Source organism: Podarcis melisellensis (assembly GCF_964234715.1).
Source record: "Podarcis melisellensis genome assembly, chromosome: 4".
NCBI lineage: Eukaryota > Metazoa > Chordata > Lepidosauria > Squamata > Lacertidae > Podarcis > Podarcis melisellensis.
In genome coordinates, this window is record NC_138531.1 from 73,722,480 (window position 1) to 73,736,229 (window position 13,750).

The 13,750-nt window shown below is 41.9% G+C and overlaps 1 protein-coding gene across 3 annotated transcripts in view; it reads right to left on the bottom strand.

The window, feature by feature from the left end:
• Positions 1–13,750, bottom strand: part of LSAMP (limbic system associated membrane protein) — a 1,403,176-nt gene that overhangs the window by 94,294 nt on the left and 1,295,132 nt on the right. The window lies entirely within an intron of this gene.

Sequence of the window (13,750 nt, forward strand, 5' to 3'; positions counted from 1 at the left end):
CAGGTTTTGTCTTCCCTGTAGCAATTCTTCACAACTTGGGTGGTTATGGCCTTGGGTGAAATCCTTTAGTCTTTTCTTCCCTGTATTGGGAGGGGGCATGAAGTGGTGACTCACCCCCCTGCAGCAGCGATTCCAGGGTCCCCTTCTTAAAGGGGTTATATAGGGGTTATATATATGGGTGTCACTGGCCATACACTGAAAGGTGGTCAGTGAACTACCCTGCATGTGGGGATATGGGCTTTGCTGCCTGCTATACTTATGTCTTGCAGAGCACCCCCATATCCCATTTACCCTGATGAGCCCCAGTTCCCCCTGGCTGGGGGGCTGGGAGGGATACCTGCCCAAGGCCTAAGCCAAGGTCTTCCTACATTTGGAAGTTTAATAAAGTTGTGGCCTAATTTTAATTCCATATTACATTGTCAGAGTCTTTATTCCTTCCTTATGACCTCTGGGGGCTGGGGCTGTCACCGCCTGGTCACGCAAATGTACTTTTCCCCAATGCTAGGTATACAAAGCCAACTTTCAGTTTTTACCACCCATACAAGCCAACCAGCAACGTTGACATAATTTGCCACCTCAGCTTTGTAGTATATGGGCCAATCTTCTAAAGCAATACAACTTGGTAATAATTTGCAATGGTGATGAACCAATCTGTTCTTACCTGCCACTGCCAGATCCTTCCAAGGCCTAAAGACCTATGATTGCATTGATAAATTCTTAAGAGGGAGATACAGTCCATTAACTAATGTCTTTTGACCCTATACCTGACAATATAATCTCAGCACAGCAGTGCAAGATCTTATCACATGCAACAGCAGAGAAGGTGTCAAAAGGTGGAGAAACAGAGTAACAGAGTAACATCCAAGGATGAAAGACACATAACATGCAGACAAATGTCTCTGCTACTATGCAGTATGACATATGCTCATTGACAAACACAAGTAGCATTCTGTGGAATATTAGAATGTGGTAGCAATCTGCCAAGATCTTTGACAAATCCTCCAACCCTGAGAGTTGTTTGCAACTCTACACAAACTGCTGTGCATGACAGTGTCTCTGCATCCCATCATGCACCTCATGCATGTTGCTTTGTGCATCATCACCATCATCACCATTTATTGAATTTATATACTGCCCTATACCTTCAAGTCTCAGGGTGGTTCACATACTACTTCATGCAAATATATGCAAAAGTATTTAATATTTTTTTTTTTTTTACAGAAGATGAATATCTGTTACTCAGCTCAGGATAGGAATGGCTGGAAATGAGTTATAAAGAGGGAATTGGCAAGTAATACACCATACACCATGCATTACTTGTGCAGGAAAGGTACTTGCCCTTGGCAATGGAGAAACCCCTGATATAAAAGCACTTTCGAACACATTAAGCTCCCTTATACTGAGTCAGATCATTGAGCTGCCTAGACCAGAACCATCTATTTCAACTGGCTGCAGCACTTTCTAGGGATGTTTCTAAACTCAAAAACAGGATTAGTTTCTGCAATATACCCCTGTGACAATGGGGAACAGAATGGTAAGCCAGTCAAGTAATTCCTAAGGGGGAAAGTACAAATGGTCTATGTGTGTCTTTCACACCATTTCCAAAAGGTGGGAAAACAAACAAACAAATCCAGTTTCTGAATGAATGCTCAAAAAAGGAAGGAAGGAAGGAAGGAAGGGAGGAAGGAAGGAAGGAAGGAAGGAAGGAAGGACAACCAAGCATCAGCATGACTTTTCTGATTACTAAAAGCATCTGTCAAGCAGGTGAAGATATGTTTACCCTACCACAAGTTCAGTGCAGTGCTGGTGTTCAGTGAATGTAAGGACACTGACATTCTTTGACATGACTAAAAAGAAAGTTCTGGTGAGGGTTACAGACGTTCAAGGGGCAGAGAGTGGCTGTACAGAGGAGATGCTAAACAGTGCTTCTTTTTAAAGACCCTCATGTTCAAATGTCAGAACATGCACTCCACGGCTGTCATTTCACCGTGGCTTTATATTCCTGGGCCCTGTATCAACACCGGAAAGCTAAGAACTTTTATTTATTGGGTGTTATAAGGCAGGACTTCAGTGTTGCACAGCATGCATTTGAAAGGACTTGGAACTGTGCGCTTTCTTTGCATACAAAAACTTGAGATGTCATGAAAAACCTACTTGCCCAAATGACTGGACAAATTGTCTTTTAATATGCTTATTTTGCTGTTCCTGCATTTTGTTTTAGCTGAGAGAGGGATTGCTAATTTTTAAATGAGTGTTCTAATGACTAGTATAATGCCGCTCTGCCAATATTTCAACTATTTGATGTGGAAGAACCTTTCTGTGGGGGGGTATTGGCCTCTCAGTGAAGTTGCCCAATTTGCTCTCAGTCCTATCAGGCTGTCAGTGGCTACTAGCCATAAGGTCTGTGTTCTGCCTCCATGATCAGAAGCAGTAATGATTTGTACCAGTTAATGAAAACCGCAGTGGTGGGGAGTGCTCTTGTGCTCAGGTCCCGCTAGCCAGTTTTCCACAAGCATCTTTGATGTGACTGGGGAAAAATATGCATTACTGCATATTTTCAGGATACCCACAGCTATTAGTACAAGTGGTGGCTGACTTCAAAAGGTCCTGATATGTGTTCAGTGGTGTCATCCACAGAAGATGGTGAAGGAAAGCATGTGTCCATAAAATATCATTAAAATATAATTAATACGAACAAAGGGCATGAGAGAGAAATGAGTTTTGGGGTGTATGTGTGCTTACCAAAACAACAAATATTGCCTGGAATGATATGAAGGACCAGAATCACACAGCAGGTAAATCCACCCCAGGTATGTTTTTCCTAAAAAGTTTTTTTAAAAAAATCCATCAAACTTAGTTGATTAATGCAGATGAAGGATGGAATCGGCCTAAGGAAGAATGCAAGGAGAAGTGACATTGATGAGAAATAGATGGATTCGGCCAACCCTAATGGAAGGGTATTATTTCATAGGGGTAGGAGGTGATAAAAAGACTCTGTTAGAAGGCTTTATTAGAAATAACGGGGGGCAGTCTCTCACTTTTTTCAAAACATGAGGAAAGCTCAGACTGTTGGTCTGGATTACCAAAATCCATAAAATAGGTCACAGGGCACTTCAAGACTGTCACTATTTTGGGGCGGCAGACAATCACATACTGGCAAAATTCAGGTTGCTCAATTGAAGTCATTTTGGAGCTCTTGTGCCTCCCCAAAAGACTGGACTCCTTGCAATAAGGAAAGTGTGGGATGACCATTATTTTTTCTGTAATATCGTCTAGCCTCCCCACAAAAAAATCAAGGTGATTGCTCATTAAATGTCAAATGTCATCTAGCCTCCCTGCAAACAAATCAATAAACAAATGCTCAATAAACAGGTAATCTGGAAACACCAACAATTTCATCTAGGAAGAAACAAGAATGTTTTCAGAGTTTGCATGTGTTACATGAATGAACATTCATGATATAAATTCATAATATTTTAAAGTCTCGGTCATATCAGGTATGGACAATTAATGTGTGCATGATTAAGCACTATAAATAATGTGCTGCCACATCATTCACTATACTACCCATGTGTAAGAACTATGGAAGTTCAACAAATGGACCCCCAAAATTATAAGACAAACCAGAAAATGTGGGGAAGATTTATAGTATTCCCTTGTTTCATATCAGCAGAGGTCAGAAAGTAGGTTTCCCTCTAGGTGAATTCAAAGTAGCATGGGGGGGGGGGAAAGGCTATTTAAAAAGAATTGTGGCAGCCTTGTGCCACCCTCCCACATCAAGTGGTGCAAACTATGTCACATAGTTTGGGTTGGATCTAGGCTAAGTTAATTTAACTTAGTTCCCATTGAAATCTAGGTCCTTTGACTTAGTTGTAACTAATTTTTCACATCAATTTCAGTGGGATCTACATTCAACTAACTGAGCCTGAATCCAAACCATTGGTACCATAGTTGGGAGCAGATAACTTTTGGAGGCATGCGCTCCGAAGAAATGCACCAGGTAGAAGGTTCTGGTAAAAGCAAGTCAAGGTGGTGAAAAGGCCAGTTGACAGTACACATACTCTTCACTTGATGACAGAAGCATCAACAGGTGGGTTGCCTGAGTGAACAGGCCATTGTGGACCAAAACGCCACAAACAGGACTTTCATATCATTACAAACACAATACTTTTCCGTATAATTGGTTTACCCATTCATCTGGACGTCATGAAACAATGGGTAGTCAAGTGAAATGCATGCACGTGTAAAATACCCCTAAATGTGAAGAATGCACAGGAACCATATTAAGGAACCAACAGATTCCATACAGAGAAGACAGCAAGAAGGTGACTAGATTTACAGCCACTGTGCCCCTTTGGAATTAATGTTGGCAAGATATATTTTTGAGCTGCTACAGACCATTATTCCTTTGTGGAACAGAGTTTTTACCAGCAAGTGACAGCTCCACATGCAATTCCTTTGTCACTGGAACACATTTCCTTGTTTGTTTTAGCTGAAGCAATGACTAGCAACACACAGGAATGTTGATTTATTCAGGCCCAAGAGTGTGACGTTTGCCACTTATTACGGCCTAGATAGGATGCTAGATTAGTGATGGAACATGGCAAGTGAATGCATACCTTTAATACCTTTATTTCACTTAGGCACCCACTCACTATGACGCTAAGCATCTTTTTATGCCCCTTCAAATGTAGCAGGAGCACTGCTGGAGTTGCTGAGTGAGCGAATAAAGTTCCAAGGAGCTTATAGCTTCCTAATGTTCCTATGGGAATGTATCTGCATATGGCCCGCCCAGTCACAAGGAGGCGGAGCTGCCGGAATCAGCAGAGATTAGGAAACAATCCCCCAGGAGCTAGAGATTCAGTGCTGCCATTTAAAAAGGGGAGGCTGAGAGGCATCTTAAAGGAAAGCTGCATAATACAGCCATCATTATCAAGAACAAGGGGAAAGGAGCGTGAGAGGAGCTGGAGCGTGATCTTGTGGGAGGAAAAAAAAAATGAAAGAAAAAGGAAGAGGGGAATTTGATGAATAAAATATTAGATCATCCATTTTTTATGCCAGAGCATGGAACGCTCTGGCCTGCTGTTTCCTTTTGGTTTAACATGTTAACTGGTGCGGTTCCCCTGTGAGATCCCCACTGCTTGGAATAATTGTGCCAGGCACTTCATTGCATGTGGGGAGTTTGTTGGCTAGGTAAAGTGAATGAAGAGAAGAGGGCACAGGAAAAATAACCCCCTCCCACATCCCTGAAAGGCAGAGTTGTCAGCAAGAGACCAAACAAAAGTTTGACAAAGCAGACAGAGAAGGTGACTCCAGAGTAAAGAGATTCAGAAGCAGCTGGGAAGGGACTATGGGGCAGTGAGAAGCTCCAGGGAGAGTAGGCTTCTTGATAATGGGGCTTTACACACATACAAACACATCTGGAACTTGGCTACAGATGAGCCACATCTCTCATAGTTTCTACCTGTTCCTATTTGCTAAGGACAATCTCTGTTTTCTCAACTAAATCACTGCACTTAACTTGCCTCTATGTTGTTGTGGAGGGATGGCTTGCTCAAGTTGCTAGTAAAAATGGTTAGTCAACTTTTGTCAAGGTTCATATCCCTTCCCAGGAAAATAACAGCATAATGCTATAAGTGTTAACAAAAAATGAGTGGAGCTCATTCCCAGATAAATATGCATAGGGTTATAGCTGAAGACTGTGTGGGAGAATGGATAAAATTTGGCTGAGTTTCCCATTGGGAATGAGACTTGGGTCTAAACATTCTAGCACTCGGAATAGGAAAATGGTGCTTTGCGCAAGATTTTTCCTGCCAGGGATACAAGTTCCAGTCCAGTTCCATTTGGGGACTAGGAACGCCAAAGCTGAGATTTCTGCCTTTTCTTACCCCAAAGTATATATATTTTTATGGGGGTGTGGTGGGGGTGTGTGGAAAGGCTTGCAGGGCAGGTAGAGGTAGAAGCTCTCCAAGTATTTGCATGCAATGCTGGTAGCAGCTCAGCCCTTTTGGGATGGACAAACGGGTGTGTTTTCATCATTATGTGTTAGTAAAGGCATATGCATCAATGCATAACACCCGCTGCAGATGCAGAGGTGTATTTTAAATTGTTGTTCACATACAGAAGTAAAATTATATATTTTAAGTATGCAATTCAGTCAAAGAACCATCAACCAATGTGTGTTTATATCAGTGGAGGACCGGTCTATTGCAGAATAATGAATACAGCATACAGTTCAGGTAGTGAAGAGCCTTCAAGATGGGTGGGGCTTGTAGAATAATCTATGGAATGTGAGCAGGGGTGATACAAAGATGCCTGTCTTTTTATCTATGGAATGTCGGAAGGCATGATATCCACAGTCCATGGGAAGAGCTGCATCAGACGGTGCACTTAACCACAGAGCTGCAAGCTGGTCTCCATTATCTATACCTACTGTTATTTATCTACTTCAGGCCTTTGCTGCAGCTCCTTGGAAACGATTTCACGCTTCCTCTTTTATTGTCAGTTGATTGGATACTTAAGTACCTGCTTCTCTTCATTTTAGATACCCACTATATCTCTGAGCTGGCTTTTATTTCGTCTTCCTCTCTCCCCTGCTCTGACATTCCTCCAGTGCCCATTATTGTGGCATCTAAGCCTAGACTGACACATGACATTCCACGTAAAATGTCTTCCCCTGTCTTCGTGTTCTGATAAGAAAGACAACTCTGTAAATCCTGAGTGACAGGTCAATGCAATATATATGTATTTGCAAATAGGAATATTTTAGTCTTACTCAAACAGAATGGCTGCCCATGGCTAAATGAAACCAGGGCAGGCAACATACAAACTTTCCCCTTCTCTTTTCTGCGTCTCCCATTGTCTGAATGGCAACGCTTGCTAATGATGCACCCCAGTTGTGACCTGCAACTTAATAATCTATTATATGCTGGATCAGAGACTGCCAATCATGCCACATGGCACACAGGTTTGCAGAAGAGCTCATTTCTTATTTAAGATGGTTAAGGACTAGATTTTCATCAAGTGGTGTCTATTATGACAGATACAGCCAGATTTTTTATACACATTCAAAAGTTTACTGCAGCAAAACAGTGGCAAGGGAAGCAAAGTATGTCGCAGCATGGAAGACTTTATTTAACCCTGTACAGCACTGCTAACTCCTCCCTGTTTGACAGTGATCCACTAATCCCTACCCTTTCAAAGTGGCTTTCCACTCAATTACATCAGCAACCCATTTTGATTTTTTCTGTCAATCAGTCAATCCCTTTTTAACCCCATTTTACTATAAGCCAAAAGAAGCTTACAAAACATAAAATCATTGCAACACATACAGCACTAGCCATGAAATTATACAAGCCCACATTAAAACCGCAAAGCCTTGCACTATAGTGAGCTCAGACAGAGGTGGGTCTCACCCAGGGAGGAATTATATAAGGGTGGAGAGTGGAATGAAATACAGTGACACTTGATTAACTCATGAGCATCACATGGATATATTATCAGCCACTTCAAAGTAACTGAGCCCATTGCTGTCCATCCAGACTGGCAAAGGATTACATCTCTTGAATCTCAGGCAGATATTTCCCCCTGAAACCTGTTCTGCAAAAACCTTAGCTGAACATTTTTGGTGATGGAGCTATAATCATTCCCTTTCTCCATAACTAGATCCAGCAAAGAATCAAATTCTGTTAATCAGAATTAAATTAATTTATTTAATTGGATGGATATCTTAAATACAATCCTCTGCCTAAATCAAATGTGAAGGTAAGTTAACCTATAGGGCTAGGTGAGTTCACCAGATTAACCTGTAAAAGGGCTTAGCTATCCCTGGGGGGAAAAGCTGATAAACTACTTCTCAATGCAATCTGGGGAGGTGGGGCTTGGGGAATAATAGGACCTTCTTTCTTGCCACTTTTCAACCCCAAACACCTCCTGCATTGTCACCCTTCTAAGGATGAGTTTGCTGGCAGGAGCAGTGAGGAAAGAATGACTTTTCTTTCTCCTTTTTTCTCTGTCAACCTGATGCACTCCACAGGCACATCAGGGCCCCCAGAGCAGCAACTCTCGGGAGTTGTAATCTTTCCAAGGGACACTGATGAAAAGAAAGAAAGAAAGAAAGAAAGAAAGAAAGAAAGAAAGAAAGAAAGAAAGAAAGAAACCCTTCTTTCCTATTTTGGAGATGGGTTAGGGTGCTTGTCCAGCCTGGATATTGATGCAAGCAGGTATATGGCCCTTTCTCAGAATTTTGATAGGTGAAAATCCCCCTGTGGGAGCTTTTCTTGAGGCTGGTATATTTAGGCTCTTCAGAAGTCACCACAGTTAGCAGGTCCTGAAGCACAGGTGCAATATTCCTTTAAAATCAGAATGCCAGTGCCTGCGCTCATATCAGGAACCAACGCAGTGTCTAGTAGATAACCAACTTAATGATAATTATATGGTTGCCATTAATGACATTTTAATAAGCTCTTCATATGCAACTGATTTAGCAAAGGCAAACTTATGGGCAAGCTGTGAGGCACTCAAGCATGTGCATCAACAAATTGGATTCTCTCACAAAAAGGGGTCTCCACAGGTCAGGGCAGGATTCCTGATAGTGGTGACTGTCTGAAGTTGTATCACACACTCCTCCTCTTATTTTTGCAGTGAAAAGCAGGCAACAATGCAGCGTTAACAAGTGATACCATGGTACCAGGAGATATCTGGCAGTTGTAAAAGGGACAATAGTGTGGGGGGAGGGGAGGAGGGTTTCAAATTAATATTAGGTGATTAATGCTTTATGAAAGTAAAAATCTAATAGAAGGCATAAAGAGAACCTGAGAATGAATAGCTAATATTCACCAGGACCTAAGTAGGTTAGGCAAACAGGTTAGGAATGCAGCCAGGATCATCTACTGTATTGCTCCATGTCTGAAAATCTTTTTTTAATTAATGTTTTTTGATATATAAGTTTAGAAAAAAACGTTTCTCTCTCCCCCCCTCAACACCGGCATCCTGGGAAGTTGTAGACACAAGGGCAGGGGTCAAGTAATAAAAGTTTGAAGAATTTGCAGATCAAGAAAGCAAGCAAATAAATTTAAGAACTTAGAAGAGGTTCTCACAGAGGTTCTCACAGTGGCCAACCAGATGCCTATGAGAAACCCACAAGCAGGACCTGAGCACAACATCACTCTCCACACTTGTGATTCCAGCAACTGGCATTCAAAGGCATGCTATCTCCAGCAATGGAGGTGGAACATAGCCATCATTGAATTTGAAACCATTGCTGGTCTGGATGCCTCATGCCAAGTCCACAATAGCAATTGACTCAAGATTTGAAAGGGATGGCTGCCCTAAACCACAGAGAAGCCAAAACTAAGACACTGCATTTTTAAAAAAATATCTGGATGAAATGGATATCCATTTGTATTAAACCATATAAACATCTAGGTAATTTCTTTGCTATTAACAAGCTATTACTAACACATTTGGAGAATATTTTTTCTATACCATCCAGAGCTGAATAATTAGATTGTAAAATGCTTGAGGGGCAGGAACCTGTCCTTGCTTCAGAAACTCTACACAACACAGTAGAGATGGATGGTGCTATAGAAATAATAAAACATTATACTTCTGTGTAGCTATTTTAAAAGAGATTTTCTTGAAGATATGTCTACCTGTTGCTACAATCAGCCCAACCATGGTCCTTAATTGAAGAAAGCCTAGTACTTTCAAGGGCCAATAACACATTTTTACACCCATCCACATACCCCAGGGCCCTTTGTTGAATTTGGTCCTCTTCATGGGTGGGAGAAGCAGTTTTCTGCCTCAGTTATTATTGTTGTGCCAAATATTTATCCTGTATCTCCCCACCCCAATGTTCTTCATATGTTTATGAGAAAATAAATTGCATTTGCACTCTGCAGCCTTCCTGGGTGCCTGCACTTCATGTTGACCCAATGATGTCCTTCCTTGACTGAGCTTTCTGGTAAGTGCAAAGGGCCTTTCACATACCTGGCTGCTGGTTGCTGTTGTTTTAAAGTTAAGTCTATTTAATTGTTGTTTTATGGGAAATCCCTGCTTTTACTTTAAAAGGAAACTATTTGAACCAAAGTCTTTTAAAGTAAAAGAAAGACTTTAATTAAAAACAAAGAAAGTGAGCACACTGATCTCAGGTGCTTGCTCCTCCTAGCTTCCCACATTTCAATTAAAACCCAGGGGAAGACTTCATGAGGTAACTTCTTCTATGGGCCTTTTTTTAGTTCCGGAATCACCAGCAGCTCGGAAAGCATTGGAGAAATGTTTAATGCAAATAACAACATACACATACAAAATAAAAAAAATCCTTCTAGTAGCACCTTAGAGACCAACTAAGTTTGTTATTGGTATGAGCTTTCATGTGCATGCACACTTCTTCAGAAACCACATGCACACCAAAGCTCATACCAATAACAAACTTAGTTGGTCTCTAAGGTGCTACTGGAAGGATTTTTTTATTATTTTGTTTTGACTATGGCAGATTAACACAGCTACCTGCCTGTAACATACACATACAACACTCATAGCTACTTTACAGCAATAAATTAATATTGGTCCTGCACCCATCAGAAGTATAAAGAGAAAAACATGCAAAGTCTATTTCACTGGTAAAAAAATAGTTTTAGAAATAGGAGGACAGATTTTAACACAGCAGTATTCAGAAAATAATAAAACAATGCATAATCCAAAATACCTAAAGTATTAATCTAGTAATATTCAGAAGGACGAGTTGTACCCACCCACTAAAAATGAACATCACCATAGAAGATAACTGAATTACCAAAGGCCTGAGTAAACAAGGTGAATGTTCTTGCCAGTGTGCCTGGTGCCTGGGACTGAGAAGGATATTCCCAGGTACGTCTCTCTGGGGAGAACATTCCACAGCCTGGGGAGAGGTAAAGCACTACTGGAAATACCCATTCTTGTGTGGCCTAAACATGAGCAACTACCATCTCTCTGTCCTCTGGTCAATCAAAGGCTGCACTCACACAGAACTTCATTCCATTTCCTCAACATTTCCCTCTTTGAGCTTTCACACTGTAAAAGACACTTCTGAAAATCTAGTGGAAATTTAGCACTCATTCTGTGTTGTTTCGAGAAAAAAATCCATTTGCAACTGCTTTAACCCAGAAAATAGAGAAAGAGAAGTGATGAAATTTAGGGCAGTGTGCTGCATACACTTCTTTCCTGCCATGGTCATGGGCAAATTGTGGGGGGACAGAAGCATGCATGTGTTGAAAGGTTGGGGGAGTGGCGACATTGGGTGCATTCAGATGTGGGGAATATTACACTAGTTTTCCTAACTATAATGCTAGCACTTCTGTTTTTCTAAAGTTCCTTTCACACTGCAGTACAGTACCTATCACATTTTGGAACTGTGGCTTTTTCACCAATATACAGCATGTTGTACTGAATCTCATTCACACCAGTAGGTGGGGTGTGGCATTGGACACACTCTAGTCCATTTCTAGTCCATGTTTCTATTGATAATATCAAAAGGATGATAGTTCATTAATAACTAAAACCTTTTAGTTTTTAAGGTGCCACAAGGCTCTTTCTCAATTTTGCATAATACTTGTAAATGTTAATAAAGTTGTGGTCAAGTTATAACCCCAACTCAGGGTCTGCCTCTTTCTTGTGGACCACAAAGAAATAAAATAATCTCTCTCTCCCCCTCTCTCCTTTGTATGGCTGCTGCTGAATTGCTTTTCTTTTTTCTCTCCTATAAAAGAGCTTGGCCCATCCCCTAGTGAACATGCAGATGTTAATTTGGCTTTGTCCAGGACCATTATGCTGTCAGCTCTCAAAGAAAATAGGGCTTGTAAAAACTCTGTAGTCAGACAAAGGCATAGCGAACACTTCAGGACGGTTTGTACTGCAGCCTGCTAATAACCTTTTCGGAACAATGGCAAACACAGAAATCTCCACAGCAGAACATGAGACTTTTCTGCCAACTTCCATCTCCACTTATTCAAAACTCTTGTTCACCTCCAGTTCTTTACAGAATGTAATGTAATTCCTCATACAGCTTCCTCTGCATATAAGTGAAGGCAAATAGCATCTGCTCCAACATGACAGTCCTTGGGTTGGCTAAAGCACTATTAGTCTAAGAGGGGTATGTGTTTTAATCAATGAAAGGTGATCTCTTAAGTGAAAATTTATTTCTCAGAGATGACCATTTTCCTAGCTGGTTGACTTTAGGTTAGTGGGTTTCCTTTGACATAGATCAGGGATGGGTAACTCTTTTTCTTTTGAGTTGATTTACAGCAGTGATGGCCAAACCTGGCCCTCCAGCTATTTTGGGGCTACAATTCCCATCATCCCTGACCACTGGTCCTGTTAGCTAGGGATGATGGTCCCTGCTCCTGTCAACCGAGCAGTTCAAAAGCATGTCAAAGTGCAAGTGAATAAATAGGTACTGCTCCGGCGGGAAGGTAAATGGTGTTTCTGTGCACTCCTCTGGTTCGCCAGAAGCAGCTTAGTCATGCTGGCCACATGACCCGGAAGCTGTACGCCGGCTCCCTCGGCCAGTAAAGCGAGATGAGCGCCACAACCCCAGAGTCGGTCACGACTGGACCTAATGGTCAGGGGTCCCTTTACCTTTACCTTTACCTTTACTAGGCCCATGAATATAATGAACATTACTGTTAGGTCCATTGATTCAACACATCTTACTCTGAGTAAAGCTTAATTAAATACCGCCCATTGGTTGCTGCCCAAATCCCTGGTGTGTGTATGTCTTTGCGTGGTGCCAGGCAGGCCTCCAACAAAGTTGGTGCCAGGCAGGCCTCCACTGAAAGGGAATTCTATTGATAAGGAAGGCTGCATTCCTTCAGGAGTAGCCTTCCGGGGGCCACATACTGTTTATGGGTGCAGCAAGGGCCAAAATCTCATTTTTGTGTGTTTTCCCTCTCATCTCTCCTTCCCTCCCATTACACCAAGGGCGGCAGTTTGTCCACCCCTAACAGTTCAACAAATGCATGGCCTGTAATCCATTAACATCTACTCCCCTGTAGCTGGAAAATGCCCTCACAGTTTTCATTTCTTATTTCCTAACTTCTAAAGGAATTTCTTGAGTGGCCCGTATGAAAATACATTCTTTGATGCATCCATGCTGGCAGAACATGAAATTACATGCTCATTGAAATGACCTTCCAAATCCATGTTTTATATGTTAGTTGCCATTTCTGTACAACTATGGGGTGTTAGGAGAAGGGTAGGACCAACTTATGGGGTAGTTTTTCTACCTTTGGTCCCCACCCTGCACTCAGCTCTCACCCGTGGCTCCTAGAAGCCATCAGCATGTGACAATGACGACACCCTGGGAAATGACTTTAACTGGCCGACTAAGCCAGATTAGGATAGCTGATGGCTCTCAAACGCTCGGTAAGTTAAGGACTTCCCCTGCATGTGAAGACAGGCTCTGACAGATTGAGCAAACAAGAACAATAGTGGGTCCAATGGCCAAGAAGACGGTTTCTGCATGTGTTGTAGAGGGGGGACAGATGGGCTCATCAACTTGGGAAAGTAGCCCATCTAGGAGAAGGAAAACTCTGATCCTGAATCTTCACTGCTTTCCGTGATATAATTGGGGGAAGAAAAGGCCAAGGAGTAAACCCTACACAATCCAGAGTAGAGTCCCTAAGATGGCTGGATGGGACCTTGTATGCCTCTGTCCAGCAATTCCTGCAGCCGAGATGGTGCCATATGTATTGCTCTGCTTTCCTTTGGATCA